Source organism: Lynx canadensis, chromosome A2 (assembly GCF_007474595.2).
Source record: "Lynx canadensis isolate LIC74 chromosome A2, mLynCan4.pri.v2, whole genome shotgun sequence".
Lineage (NCBI taxonomy): Eukaryota > Metazoa > Chordata > Mammalia > Carnivora > Felidae > Lynx > Lynx canadensis.
In genome coordinates this window covers 92,753,647-92,768,158 of record NC_044304.2, presented here as the reverse complement: position 1 = coordinate 92,768,158, position 14,512 = coordinate 92,753,647, and the positions used below count along the sequence as shown (strand labels likewise).

The window sequence follows — 14,512 nt, the reverse complement described above, 5'->3', positions numbered from 1 at the left end:
TGCTGAATCCCAAAGATTTGAACCATTGTGTTTGTCATTTGTCTTTATTTCTTCTTTGATTTCTTGGTTGACGAATTCATTATTCAGTAGCATGTTATTAAATCTTAATGTATTTTTTCTGCTCTGTCCAGATTTTTTTCTTGTGCTTGATTCCTAGTTTCATTGGATTGTGTTCAGAAAAGATGCGTGGTATGACTTAAACATTTTTAATTTTTTTAAATGTTTATTTTTGAGAGAGAGAGAGGGAGACAGGATCTGAAGCAGGCTCCAGGCTCTGAGCCATCAGCACAGAGCCCAATGTGGGGCTTGTACTGATGAGCCACGAAATCATGACCTGAGCCAAAGTCAGATGCTCAACCAACTGAGCCAGCCAGGTGCCCCCTGACTTCAGCTTTTTAAAAATATGTTGAGACTTGTTTTGTGGCCTAATATATTCTTTGTACACTTAAAAATAATGTTTATTTTGCTGTTGTAGGGTGGAATGTTCTGTATTTGTCTGTTAAATCCATCTTGCCCAATCAAAACTATTTCCTTGTTGATTTTCTGTTTGGATGATCTGTCCATTCATGTTAAGTGGAGTGTTAAAGTCCCCTACTATTATTATATTACTATCGATCATTGCCATTATGTTTGTTTCATGCACTTGAGTGCTATCATGTTGGGTGCATAAATATTTACAATTATTGCTTCTTCTTAGATTGTTCCCTTTATAATTATATAGTGTCCTTCTTTCCCTCAGGTTACAGTCTTTGTTTTAAAGTCTATCTTGTCTGATATAACTATTACTGCCCCAAATTTCTTTTGACATCAGTTTGCATTATAAATCTTTCTCCATCCCCTCACTTTCAGTCTGACATGAGTCTCATGTAGGCAACATATAGGTGGGTCTTGTTTTCTTATCCATTCTGTCACCCTCTGTCCTTTTGATGGGAGCATTTCGTCCATTTTCATGCAAAGTAATTCTTGATAAATATTTATTGCTATTTTTTACTTGTTTTGTGGTTTTTCTCTGATCCTTTCTTGTTCTCTTTCATGGCTTGTTGGCTTTCTTTAGTGGTACAGATTCCTTTTCTTTATTTTTTTGCATATGCATTAGTGGTTTTTGATATGTGGTTACCGTTAGGTTTGTATACAAAATCTTCTGTATATAGCAGTCTATATGAAGTAGGTGGTCGCTTAAGTTTGAAACCATTCTTATTCCTCTTCTGCCATGCTTTAGATACATGGTGTCGTATTTTACATCTTTTTATTTTGTGAATCCCCTGATTTTTATCAAAATATTTATTTTTAATGTTTTTTTTTTAATTTTAATACTCTCACTTATGGTCTTATTTTACCTAAAGAGTCTCCTTTAATATTTCTTATAGGGGTGGTTTAGTGGTCATGAATTTTTAGTTTTTCTTTGAGAAACAATATTTATATGTCCTTCTATTCCTAATGATAGCCTTTCTGGATAGAGTATTCTTGGCTGCAGATTTTTCCCTTTCAGCACTTTGAATATATCATGCCACTCCCTCTGGCCTGCAAAATTTCTGCTGAAAAATCCACTGAGAGCCTTATGGGGTTTCTCTTGTATGTAACTGCTTCCTTTCATCTCTACTTTTTGCCATTTTAATTACTATGAGGCTTGGTTGTGGACTTCCCTGGGATGAATTTTTTGTGGGGGATCTCTGTGCCTCCAAGCTGGATATCTATTTCCTTCCCCCATTACAAAAGTTTTCAGCTTTTTTTTTTCAAACTTTCTGCCCACTTTATCTCTCTTCTTCTTCTGAGATCACTATAATACAAATGTTTTCCAGTTGATGGAGTCACTAAGTTCCTTAAGACTTATGCCCTGTTGTGGGTAATGTTTGAGCCCCAGCAGGGGTGGAGTACATTTTGACAAGTTGTGTGATCTGCTTGCAAAATGTGACCTGACATTGCTGCATCAGAAGTGAGATGGGTGTCAGGAGATGTGGTGTTGGGTGAACATAAATCTTCTCATTCTTATAATCTCATGGACAACCTATTCTTATAGGAGTGGGATGTACAATGTTTCTTCTCTTGGTGCTTTTACATAGTGTTGTCAAAAGATAAAGAATTAATTCTTTTACTTTTTTATAATAATAAACTCAAAGCTGTTAAGAAGATTGTTGCATTTTATTCCATGTCTCCTCCAGAATCTATTTTGATGAAGTGGGTAAGGTTTGCCATCACCCACTACTTCTGATACCAGTGTTAGTTTTATACATTCAGAACACTTTCTGAGGGTTAATTTTATATTCTGGAGTAGTTCAAAGCACTGCATTATGATGCCATTTGTCACTTCTTTCTAGAGGCACTTCACATTCAAATTGTCCTGTCTAGTCATTTTATTTGTCTAACTTCTTCAGCAACCTTTATCCCTTCATGTATTCACAGCCAGCTCTTCACACTGCAGAGTCCATGCAAATAATTCCTGGGTAAAGCATCTTAATTTTAGCTGCTCTATCCATATACCATAGACTGGAGGACTTACGAACAGAAAGTACTTCTCAAGTTGTGGAGGCTGGAACTCAGATATCAGGTTGTCAGCATGGTGACTTCTTTTTTTATCTGTAGACTTCTGAGTTCTCCTTGTGTTCTCACATGGCAGACAGAGATGGAGGTAGCTCTCTGACTTTTCTACTAAGGTCACCTACAAATAGCATCACCATAGGAATTAGATTTCAGCAAATGAAATTTAGGGAACATTCAGTCCATAACAAATACATGTATGCAAACATTCTCAGTTGGAGCTAATTGATCTTCTCCTTTCAGTTACTCCCACACCCAAAAGCCCACAAACTGAATCAGTGTGTTAGCAGAGTGCTTAGCAAATACATAAAAGACTTTTGACTTGGAAATCTGATTACATTTCAAAAACGTGTATTTCTTGTAAAGTAACTTTTGCTTTTATTGAAGGGCTGAAAGTTTGCATTATTATAGAAACCTTGAATGATAGAAGAAAATATTTCCCTATGTTTCTATTATCACTTCACCCCCAACCTAGCCTCAAAGCTTAAGTAAGTCTGAAACCTTGTTTCAAGGAGAATGGAACTTATTTTCAGTTTTACCTGCAGCAGACTGAGGAAAATACTGCTATGCTAAGCACTGGTCCTTTTGGACTTTCAGACCACAAAACGTATAAATCAAATGATCTTCTCTTTTGAAGATGTTTTTTCCAGCCAGTTAGGTTAGCTTCTGCTTTAAACTTACTCTCCCTGTGACATGCCCATGTTGTGTTTCTTTGGCATCTTCTGATGCCAGGAGAACAATTGATAGGAGCAGCAATCACAGGCGCACTCAACGTGCCCCTTCAGAGACTGCTATGCTGCCTTTTCCTCTTGCTGAACAAGTCCTCCTCTGTCTTTGAAAAAGAAGGCGGTTCTCTCTGCCTGTTGAGCAAGTTCAGTTTAAAAATCTTATGGGGAGAATTTCACAGCACGTAAGCAGAAACAGTCTTATTGCCTCTATTTTCAGAACCTCTTCAAATTACAATAATATGCCCAAGAAGCATATGAGAAAAGCTTTTTGAGCTAAAATAGAGCTTTTACCTTTTAAACCCAAAATATAAGTAAAGAAATCACTTTGCTCTTAAGAGTTTATTTTCCAATTGTAAATTCCACACTTCAGGAAATGTTACATTCTTGTGGGAACAAAGAAAGAAATGCCTGGATAAAACAAGTCTTTTCTATAAATATTAGACTCTTCCACATAGAAAATCCTCTTCTAACTTACCACTTGTGTAAATATGATAAATTTTCATTTCCCAAAAATTATTTGGAAAATATATGGAGAAATAAATTACTATATAAATATGCACTTAAATTTTTTTCAAAAACCTATTACTCATTTTTATTCATCATAGTTAAGGAAAGCTCTATCTAGTTTCCATGTTTCATAATCCCCTAAGATGTTTTTGTTCATATTCTTGATGGAAATCAAAATACTTATATTTTAATTGACGTGACTGAGCATTATTGGACTCTAAATAGTCAACATGGCAGATAACTACTTTTGTTTGATACTTGGGAGTTGATATATTGATTAATAAATCAACTTACTTTACGCATAATCTATTCTAAGAGTTCCTAGAATATTGTGAAAATGTTTACATTTGCATTTATATAGTGATAAATTCAAGCAGGGGAAAATTAGGTACTAATGGACCAAATTGTGAGAGCAATTGCTAAGTAGATATCCACTTCTTTTCTGTAGCATCTATAGAACTTTGCTAGGGTTGCAGAGCTCTTGAGAATGAGGATGATAGCCAGTATTTAAAGCCCCAGCCAATTTTCTGTTATTCTAGTGCTAAGAGTCCAAGGACTCACTCTAAAATAATTTATTTTTCATGTACAGGATAGAGGAGCTAAAAGAATTTTCCAACTAAGTACTTGCCCTTACTTTTCAGAATAATAAAATAAAAACGGGCATATTACAAATACAAAAAATCATTTATAGCTTACCAAAAATGTGAAAATAAATATAATTTTTGGCTTTTTGAAGAAAGAAACGTTAAGAGAATAACAGAATTTTGTTTTATCAAACATGGAAACATTTTTTTTTAAACATGTATCAATTTGTTTAAACACTTATCCAGGGGTAAGTCTCTAACCGCATCAAATCTCTAGGAAGTATCTTAAATTGTGAAATAAGATGGGAAAAATCTCTCTAGGTATAATAGTCACGATAGAGCTTGACTGACAAAATCAGCACAAAATAACAGACACAAATGTATGAACAAAAAGCCAAAGCTTTATTGGATGGAGGAGGCTTAATAAATCAGAGCCATATATCTATGTCCATCTGTATACATTTTAAAGTGAACAAAATTGGCTCTCTTGTTTCCCAGCCTGCTGCCAATTGGATAATGGTACTAAGAGGGTAGTGGTATTATTAGAGGCATATACAGTGATACAAGGAGAGTGAGAAACCTGACCAAATGCTATCAAGAGAGTAGGAAAAATTATCTCCATGCTGCATGGTTCCAGGTTACTTTATAAGTCCCAGTTTCCCCAAGTAAGTGAGGGGAAAGATAAGTGTTGTTAGAGCTGGAAGGAGAAAGAATGATAAAACTGTCACCTGCAATACTTTGGAAAGTCGGTAATGTCTTTTATAGTTTGGTGGAAATGCTGGAAGACCCTAGTAGTGTGAATTGTCTACTGTTGACTATCCTTGAAAAGGAATTACATGAGGAGATAAGCCGAGGGCAGAAATTGCCAGTTTGAGAGAAGAAATGAAAGGCATGAGAGACAGTCCTGAAAGTTAAGACTTGAGGTTTGCAAGGCACGTTGTGTTTTGATTTCTAACAGGAAAAGGTTAGAGAAAAAGTGTTTGAAATCAGCCTTGTGGCAAAGATGGTATAAAACATATGGACCATATAACAATTGCTAAGATATCTGAACAGGTTAAGTGGTAGAAAGTCTGTGCTTTTCATTGGAAAGACAATTTCTGTGAAAAAAGAGTAAGAATGTGACTTTCTTAAAAAAGTCCTGGCCATTCAAGGTGTCTTCAATTAAATATATATAGAGAGGCATTCCTTGAGAAAAATTCTGAATGTGGTTGTTTGTACATAATATTGACTGAAATTAGAGGCCAATAAATTATTGGAAAGAGTTTTACTATCAAGAGGAACACTAGTGTGGACTAAAATAGACTACTGTGCTTACAATTCTCTGTGGTCAGAAAATGGGCTGAGAAAGATTTTCACCACTCAAAAAGTAATAGTGTCACACATTTTCTTCAGCTGGAGCATATTCTGAAGATAATGGAAAAAGAATTGCCTTGAGGTGAGTGGATTCAAGGACCATAGACAACAATGGACTGGGGATTACCTTCAGGAGGACAAATCAGAGCCCTATCCAGGATTATTCCCTTCAACTAGGAAAGAAGCCCATTTCTGTATATGGCCAATATGAACTGGCATTGCTAAATATGAACAATGAGTGTATGTTTCTCCATCTAAATAGAAGTGTTCATGGTAGGTAGGCTTTCCTTGTTTCACTGCTCTGAGTCTGAATGATCTGGCAGAGGGTGTCTGCAGGTGGAGAACTCCTAGACCTAGGATTTGAGCTTACGTAGTAAATGAGAGGGAAGAGTGTATAGTTTAGCTTGGGAGGAGGTAAGTATGTAAGCAAGAGAAGGAAGAATCCAAGATTTGCTGATCTTAAAGCAAGACTGTGGTAAAGCCTATTGTAGTTCGTCAGTGTTTAATTCTCTGGAAAAGAATTATGTTCAGATTCCTTCTCTCATTAGGGCCAAAGTTGGCCATCTTCCCTGTTCTTGCCAAATGAATGTAAACAGAATTAATGCAATAAGAATCTTTATGTCACGGGGCATACTTTTGACATTCCTTTTTCACTGCAGCCCCCCATGTTCCAGGCAATTCCTTTTGTATTTTTGCTACAATAAATACAGCTACAATGACATACACATATCATTTTGAAAATATTTAAATGGACGAAGTTTAAATTCTCAAAAGTGGAATGATTAAGGCAGAAGATATAAATGCAGTAATTTTGATAGATAGGATTAAACTGCCCTCCAAAACAGTGCTCCTAATTTTCATGAATTTATTAGGAGTTTATGAGATGCTGCTCATTTGTTTAGACATGCCAAGAAAATGTATTGCCAACATTTGGATGATCAAACATTTTGAAAATGGGCAATGTTTCTACTCTTATGTGATACAGATATGGATCATCAAAACTCTTATCTTTTATGGATGTATAAATGTAGACAGTTAGAAACAGAATTTTGTAACATAAATTAAAATCTGCCATGTGAAGAGTTTCAGTGGGTTTTAAATCTAACTAAAATTTGTTTTAAATGCTTATTTATTTTTAAGGGAGAGAGACAGAGAGAGAGAGTGAATGTGTGAGTCAGGGAGGGACAGAGAGAGAGGGAGACACAGAACCCTAAGCAGTCTCTGGTCTCTGAGTTGTCAGCACAAAGCCCAACACAAGGCTCGAACTAACAAACTGTGAGATCATGACCTGATCCGCAGTTGGATGTTTAACTGACTGAGCCACCCAGGTGCCCCTAAATCTAATTTTTAAAGTGTGTAACGTCTTTTGTCTGGAAAAAATACTTATTTGAGGAAATGTACACATTTACTAAGCAAGTTATTACGTCGATAGATGTATAAATAATATTTGTTAAGGTTCACTCAGTAGTGAAAATAATCAACTAGGAATATAAGGTAATTTCCTTAATCTGATAATGGTATCTCTAAAAAGAATGTTTGGCAGACATTACACGTAATGGTGAAATACTGAAAACTGCTTGAGATTAGGAATAAGAGGGGGTATCAGACTGTGACACTTCTATTAAATATCTTAACCAGTGTTGTAAGTCATGAAAAGGAAATATATATATTCTAATTCATATATATGATACTTTATATATATAATATATATATTCTAATTCATATATATGTATATTCTATATATATATTCAAATTCATATATGTATATATGAATTAGAAAGATACAAATCTACCATTATTAATAGAAGACATGACTGAATCAAGAAAATCCAAGGGAATAAACTATTAAAATTAATAAGTGAATTGGGTAAGTCACTGGATATAAGATCAGTATATAAAAATACCATGTTTCTATTTCAGCAACAAAGTAGAAATGGCGTTTCAAGAGTTATCAATGAAGTAGTGACAATATTATCTTACAGTAGATAAAACCCAGCAAACATTTGTATCTACATCAGAATTTTGAAGCCCCATAAAACTGCTCAAGAACCACTACTCTATATGATAATAATTTTAAAAAGTGGCATAAGAGCAAGAGAAGACCTGTACACAGGTATTGTCCATTTTTGAAAGTTTGTGTTATACCATTTTGCTTTTACAAAAGACTTATATTAGTACCAGTTTTTGCTACTCCAAAGAAATCTGAAGAGGATTTTCACTTTTACAACAAAAAGGTGAAAAACGAGAATAGTACCATCACACATATTCCCCTTGCCTACACTTAGCATCCGCATCAAGCAGCTATAGTTTTGACCTGTGTCTGTGAGCATTTGTGCTTTATCTCAATTTCTTTTGTGCGTCTGTTAGCAAGAGGTGTCCTAAGGTACCAGCAAAGCCTAAGATAGGTTGTTTTTTGGGTTTGAGAATGCTTAAAACATGTTCCATGTAAATTAATGGCACTTGCTTCTTTGCTTTAGGTCATTGCAGCTAATGAAATATTTCATAGGAACACTGCACTTCAGATAGCAAGGGAAATCTGTATAGGGATTTATGATGTTTATTGATTGAAACACTCAATACTATAAAGATGTCAGTACTACATAAATTGACATATAGCTTTAATGTAATCCCAATAAAATGTCTACCTGTTTTCCTTTTTTTGGAAATTAACAAGCTGGTTTTAAAATTTATATAAAATGCAAAGAAGGGTAATTCAGGTAACAAGATGAATTTGATCTGTGCTGTTATCTTGCACTTACTAGAAAGTGCTTTTTCACCTCTGACAAAATGAGGAAAAATCCACTTTCTTTTGACACCATAGCTTGTCAAAATACTTTTATTTCCCCTTCTCTGTTGACAATTTCTTCAATTCCCTTACCAGAGGGGTGAGAAACCACTGTTTTTGTTGTTGTTTGTTTTGGTCTGAGGACCCACTTTTTGCTTTTCCACTTAGTCTAGGGTGGATGGTGGGTGAATTAAAGCTTGTTTAAGGCTTTCAAATCTTTAAGACTTGTATAAAACTTACTTGATCTTAGGGACAAAAGAACCTGCTTATAGTTCTGTTTTATTTTTAACCAGATAATCTATAATCAAACTACTACATCTCAGTAAGACCAACTAATGGATGTCTTTGCTTCCTAGAATCCAAAAGGCAAGAAATTCACAAAAATCCTGGCCTTCAATCTTGTGTTCATATATAGATGATGCTTATTTTTAAGAATGACTTTCCCAATAATTTTCTCTCTTCAAACTCCCTATCTCAATTTAAGGTAAACTTCTTGGAAGCTTTCTTAGCTCTCTCATTCTGAATTAGTTGCTTCTTCTCCATATTATCTTGGGACCCTGCTTATTTATCTCTCATGAAACATTACACTGTTTCAGAGAACAGACCCAAATAGACTCCAATATCTCAAAAACACTAGAGGTTTACAGATCAAATAACCAACCAAGGTAAGTATATCTGGTTCTCAGATATCCAGGAACTGAAGCATCATCTATTGTTTTGGGGCAGCACAGTAACTTTCATTAGTGGCAGAAGGAGAAAGAACATGAAATACGCACAGGAGGATGTTTTGGTCAGACCTGGAAGTGGTACACATCATGCCAGTTATATTTCCTTGCACAGAGCTCAGATCCATGGTTCATACAACAAGGGACTCTGGGAAATGTAGTCTAGACATGAGGCTAGCTGCGTTTCTCAGATCAAGATCTGTACCATAATTCTCACACCAAATTTATTGTCTTTCCTGATACCACTTCTTTTTCCTGTAGTCCTAGTTTTTCAATTTTTCTTCACTCATTCTCTAAAGCTATAAGATGCAGTCTTCCTTTGACTCCATTTGACTGTGGAGTCAAATGAAGACCAGCCAGTTCTTTGATAGTATGATCCAGACAACATGCAAATGTACCCTCTTCCTACCAACCTTCATTCTTCTAGACAAATTCCCTCATCTGGATCAACAATATTTCTTACATAATTTATTTAGACAGATAACTTATTTTACCACCATTTAACGCTTCTTGAACACATTTTGTAGAACCTTAGCAATGACTTCTTCAAAGTCTCTGTTCTTACCCCTCTATACTCCAGACAGGGTACTATTCCTTGTCCCTGGAATAAAACATGCAATTTTAGGTCTTGGATTTTTTTTCCTTTCTTAGTTAAAAATAACCTTTCCTTTTCCCTTTATTTTCCACCTCTGCCTTCTTGATATAAGTATCCTTAAAGATATAACTCAAATTTCATACCCTTTGCAAGGCTTCTCTTTCTTAACATCCAACCCATAATTTCAATCACATTTTTATTTTTACTCCCACAGGAAATTTTTATACTTGTTTTATAGTATTTGTCCCTATGAACTTGCACTGAAGTTATTTGTGAATAGGTCTCTTTCTCTTCGCCTAGACAGATTCTTAACAGTGGTTATAGCTTCTTATCCATCTGTCTCTCCAGTATGTGTATACAAGTTAAATACTTGTGGGATTCAATTTTAATAATCTAGGTACCCATTCATCAATGTTTTATTACAAAAAAAAAAAAGCCTTAAGAAATAGTTCTTAAGAAATAGTTCTCAGGAATTGAGAGCTTTTTATAAACAAATATAATCAGGTATGAAAAGGATAAAGAAAATATAATACATGTGATTTCACTCATGTGGAATTTGAGAAACTCAACCCATGAACATAGGGGAAGGGAAGGAAATATAAATAAAAACAGAGAAGGAGGAAAACCATAAGAGACTCTTAAATACAGAGAACACACTGAGGATTGATGGAGGAGAGGTGGGTGAGGGATGGGTTAAATGGGTGATCAGCAATAAGGAGAGCACTTTTTGGGATGAGCACTTGGTGTCATATGTAAGAAATGAATCACTAGGTTCTACTCCTGAAGCCAAGACTACACTGTATGTTAACTACTTGAATTTAAATATCAATCAATCAATCAATAAATGTAATACATGTAAAATGCAACTACCTACAGGAATCTTTTAGAACAGTATTAGTTAAGTGCTATAAATTGATATTCCTTATATAGTGCTGTAAAGCCATAGGCCCTAAGCCATACAGACTTTACTAAGAGTATGCAGTATTTTTAAATTCTATGTAGATACACTTCAGTATATGACTGATCTATATACTAACAATATATTTTCTATGGTTATGAAAGGGGGAAAAGAACCTATTGGAACACATATGAATGAATACAAATTTGCTTTTAAAGGGCTTATGGGAGAAAGACTGGTAAGTTAGCTAGCTTATCAGTGATTGACAAGTAATTTGTAAGTCAGAAGACTCTTGTAGATAGATGCCAGAATTAGGGGTTGGAACAGGCTTTGTTTAATGCACAATGCCAACTTCTGCCTTTTTTTTTTCTCCAGACCTTCTCAGCCAGTACACACAGACTCAGCCTAATTCCTACCATGATTAAGGAATTAATCCTTCATTCCTTAGGAATCCTACATTCTTTATATATAGCTCAGAAACAAAACAACACAACTCTGGCACTAACCACTGGTGAGTACAGAATGCAGCTTATTGCCAAAGATCTGTTGTCCAGTATATATAATATGAGTCTTGAACCTCCACTTGGCCCTGATAATCAAACTTTCACAACCTTCTGTCCCATTGTCTTGGCCTGGGAGTGTTCTGCTGTGGCTTGGCTTGGAGTTACAGTTGTCTGCCTAGCAGAAGCCTCAACTAGAATTTCAGCTTTATTGTTTGCGGCTCTGATGTTTTTAAACTGTTCAAGGCCCTGTCTTCCAGGGTGATGAATCATTTTTCTATAATTTCCAATATTAATGAAGACCTTGTAGTGAAGGTTTCCACCAGAGACCTGTTTTTCTCCACTTTCTAGGCTCCATTGCCTGTAGTATACTTTTTGGTTTGGACCTCAACTTCTGACTTGAAAAAAATCAGAAAAGACATTATTTCTTTTTGTCACTAAGCTTTGTTTAGCATTATTCTCCCTTTCCTTCCTTTTTATTAAAGTGCTAATTCTACAAATGTGTCTGTTTATGCAGCTTGCCCTTTTATATGGTCTGCCTGTCTCTCCCCTAGTTGAGAGGACTTCAGTGTATGTTTCTGATCCAATTTTGGTGTTAGTTATTACAGAACATTGTGTTTTTTTGTTTTCCACCACTCTTCTCTCTGCAAGTTGACATAATTAGTCCCTTGATTCCTCTTAGACCAGTGACCCAGTGTTTCAGTTGATGCATAATCATATTACCTTTTCAAGTCTTTACACAGCAAATGGCGACATGTTTATTAGCTTCTATTTCTGTTTCTGTAATGGAGGTGAGTTTATCTATTATTCTCTGACATGTTTCATGTCTTATTAAACTTAGGAGTACTTTCTTTTCTCCTCATTCCTTCTCCACACAAGCATGATAAAGGTACCAAGGTAGCCAGCATAAAGGAAATATCACAGTTGTGGAAAGGGCAGATTATATTTTGTCATTGAATCCCAGTTCAAAACTACCCTTGTTTCCTTAGGTATATCATCTCAATATCAGCTTCCTTATCTATAAGATGGAAATAATACTACCTTTTGTTATAGGAATTTTAAAACAAACTCAAAGTGAAGAGCTTGTTATAATTAATACTCAGCATATATGAAAGGCATACTAAGTGTTTAAGTAGCTGAGCCCAAATAATAAATCATTATGTAGGAAAATATGTCAAATTAAGTCATTGTCTAGGGATTACAAACAGAGTAGACTATCTGTGCCCATAAAATCCAGGAAGATGTAATATACTTAAGGTTAGAAAGGAGTTACCAGAAAAACATTACATTATTACATTATTTGTTTATTTTAGTAAGACATTAGAAGCATAACTAAAAATATGTATAGGAGAAAGGTTATATAGTGTAAAATACAGTTGATAATTTAAAGATTATAGGAGTGATGTAAGCATCAGAGTGGTTTAAACATTCTGTCTTTTATGCCTGGGTGGCTCAGTCTGTTGAGCATCTGATGCCTCATTTAGGCTCAGGCCATGATCCTAGGGTCATGGAGCCCCACATAGGTCTTCATACAAACATGGATCCTACTTGGGATTCCCTCTCTCTCCCCCCTTATGTTCTCTCTAAAAATTAAAATTAAAAAAGTTAAAAAATAGGACATTCTGCCTTTCAGTTCCCCATTTTCAACAAAGAGTTAGACATTTATTTATGAATAAATGTACTTTTGTGGGAGTTATAGGATCCAGCACCATATGCTGAAGGACTCAAGAGAAGTCTTGCCCACTTGTGCATCCAGTTACAGGTAGACAGAGTTCAGTATCAACTGTGGAACCAGCAGAGCAGCAAACTTGGTCTAAACCCCTCTTGTTGGGGGGGCTGGTGCAGGGAACAAACAAACCTGAGAGTGCTGAGTTGGGAAGATAACCACAGACAAGAAAATTTCAGAAGGCCAGTCTTCCTGAGGGGAGATTCCAGCATACCATTGGTGTGTGTGCACAAGTTTAGATGCAGTACATCTATGCAGATGGTACATAGAACTTCATCAATGCTATTCCTCTCCACTGCCCTCAAAGATAATATTGCACAATGCTGAACTATTAAGTGGCAGCAAAGGGAAAAGGAAAACAGTGAGTAAGTGCCTGGCTACCCCAGTGGTGTAGGACACAGCTGGAAAAACGGTTTCCAAAAGCACCCAAAGTACTGAGTTGGGAGCCTCTAGGAGTGGCTGGAGGGAAAAGGTCAGGAAAAATGCAGGTAAGAATAACAAGACACAGTTCCTGCTGAATGGACTTAGCAGGAAGGCCACAACAAGCCTTTGGGAGTACCACACATGGTGATAGAGGTGCTTGCAGATAGAGTAGGCCTAACGCCCTGAGTACTACCCACACCTCCCCAACTCTGTAGCCATCTTCTATAAACTCCTGTGTGAGTGAGAGGAAACTGCAGTAGACAGAGAATATGCCCAGAAAACAGGCCAGGGCCTACAGGTAAGGGAGAAACCACAAGTTCGAGTTGAAGTGCCATCTCTGAAAAAATAAAAAATGTTTAAGAATTTTGCTTAAAAAATTAAAATCCTTGAAAGCTTAAGAATTTCTCAAGAAGAACCAATAAAAGTGTAATAGGTGTATTCATACAAAGGCAGAGAAAACCCCCAAATAATAACACAACCAAAGACAGAAGACCCTATCCGAAGGCAATTAACAAAGCAGTGGCTGTTATTTCAAATATGAAAGCAGCAATATAAGTCTACAAGAAACAGAGACAATCAAGAAAATATGTTATCACCAAAAGATAGTAATAATTCTAAAATAACAAAGCTCAAAGGCATGGAATCTTACATTCTAGTTAATGAAGACTTCAAAATAACTGTTTTGATCCCAAAAGGAGCAGAGAGAAAAATAGGTGAAAACTTTCCTAATCTGGGAAAGGCAACAGATGTCCAAGAAGCACAAAGAACTCCTAACAAGATGAACCCAAGGAGGGCCACACAAGGATGGTAACATTTAAAGTGGAAAATGTAGGGGCGCCTGGGTGGCGCAGTCGGTTAAGCGTCCGACTTCAGCCAGGTCACGATCTCACAGTCCGTGAGTTCGAGCCCCGCGTCAGGCTCCGGGCTGATGGCTCAGAGCCTGGAGCCTGTTTCCGATTCTGTGTCTCCCTCTCTCTCTGCCCCTCCCCCGTTCATGCTCTGTCTCTCTCTGTCCCAAAAATAAATAAACGTTAAAAAAAAAAAGTTTAAAAAAAAATAAAGTGGAAAATGTAGTAATAAAGAGAAAGTATTAAAAGTGACAATTGGAAAAGAAAAGAATTACATAGAAGGGAAACCCTATAAGACTATCATC

General features: G+C 36.0%; 1 long non-coding RNA gene across 1 annotated transcript; it reads left to right on the top strand.

Annotated features, from left to right (window-relative positions):
- The first annotated feature begins 683 nt into the window (after positions 1-683).
- LOC115500324 lies at positions 684-14,211 on the top strand. Its single transcript, XR_003964501.1, has 3 exons — positions 684-768; positions 6,791-6,795; positions 14,192-14,211. It is a non-coding gene; the product is annotated as an uncharacterized LOC115500324 (long non-coding RNA).
- Positions 14,212-14,512: the final 301 nt, after the last annotated feature.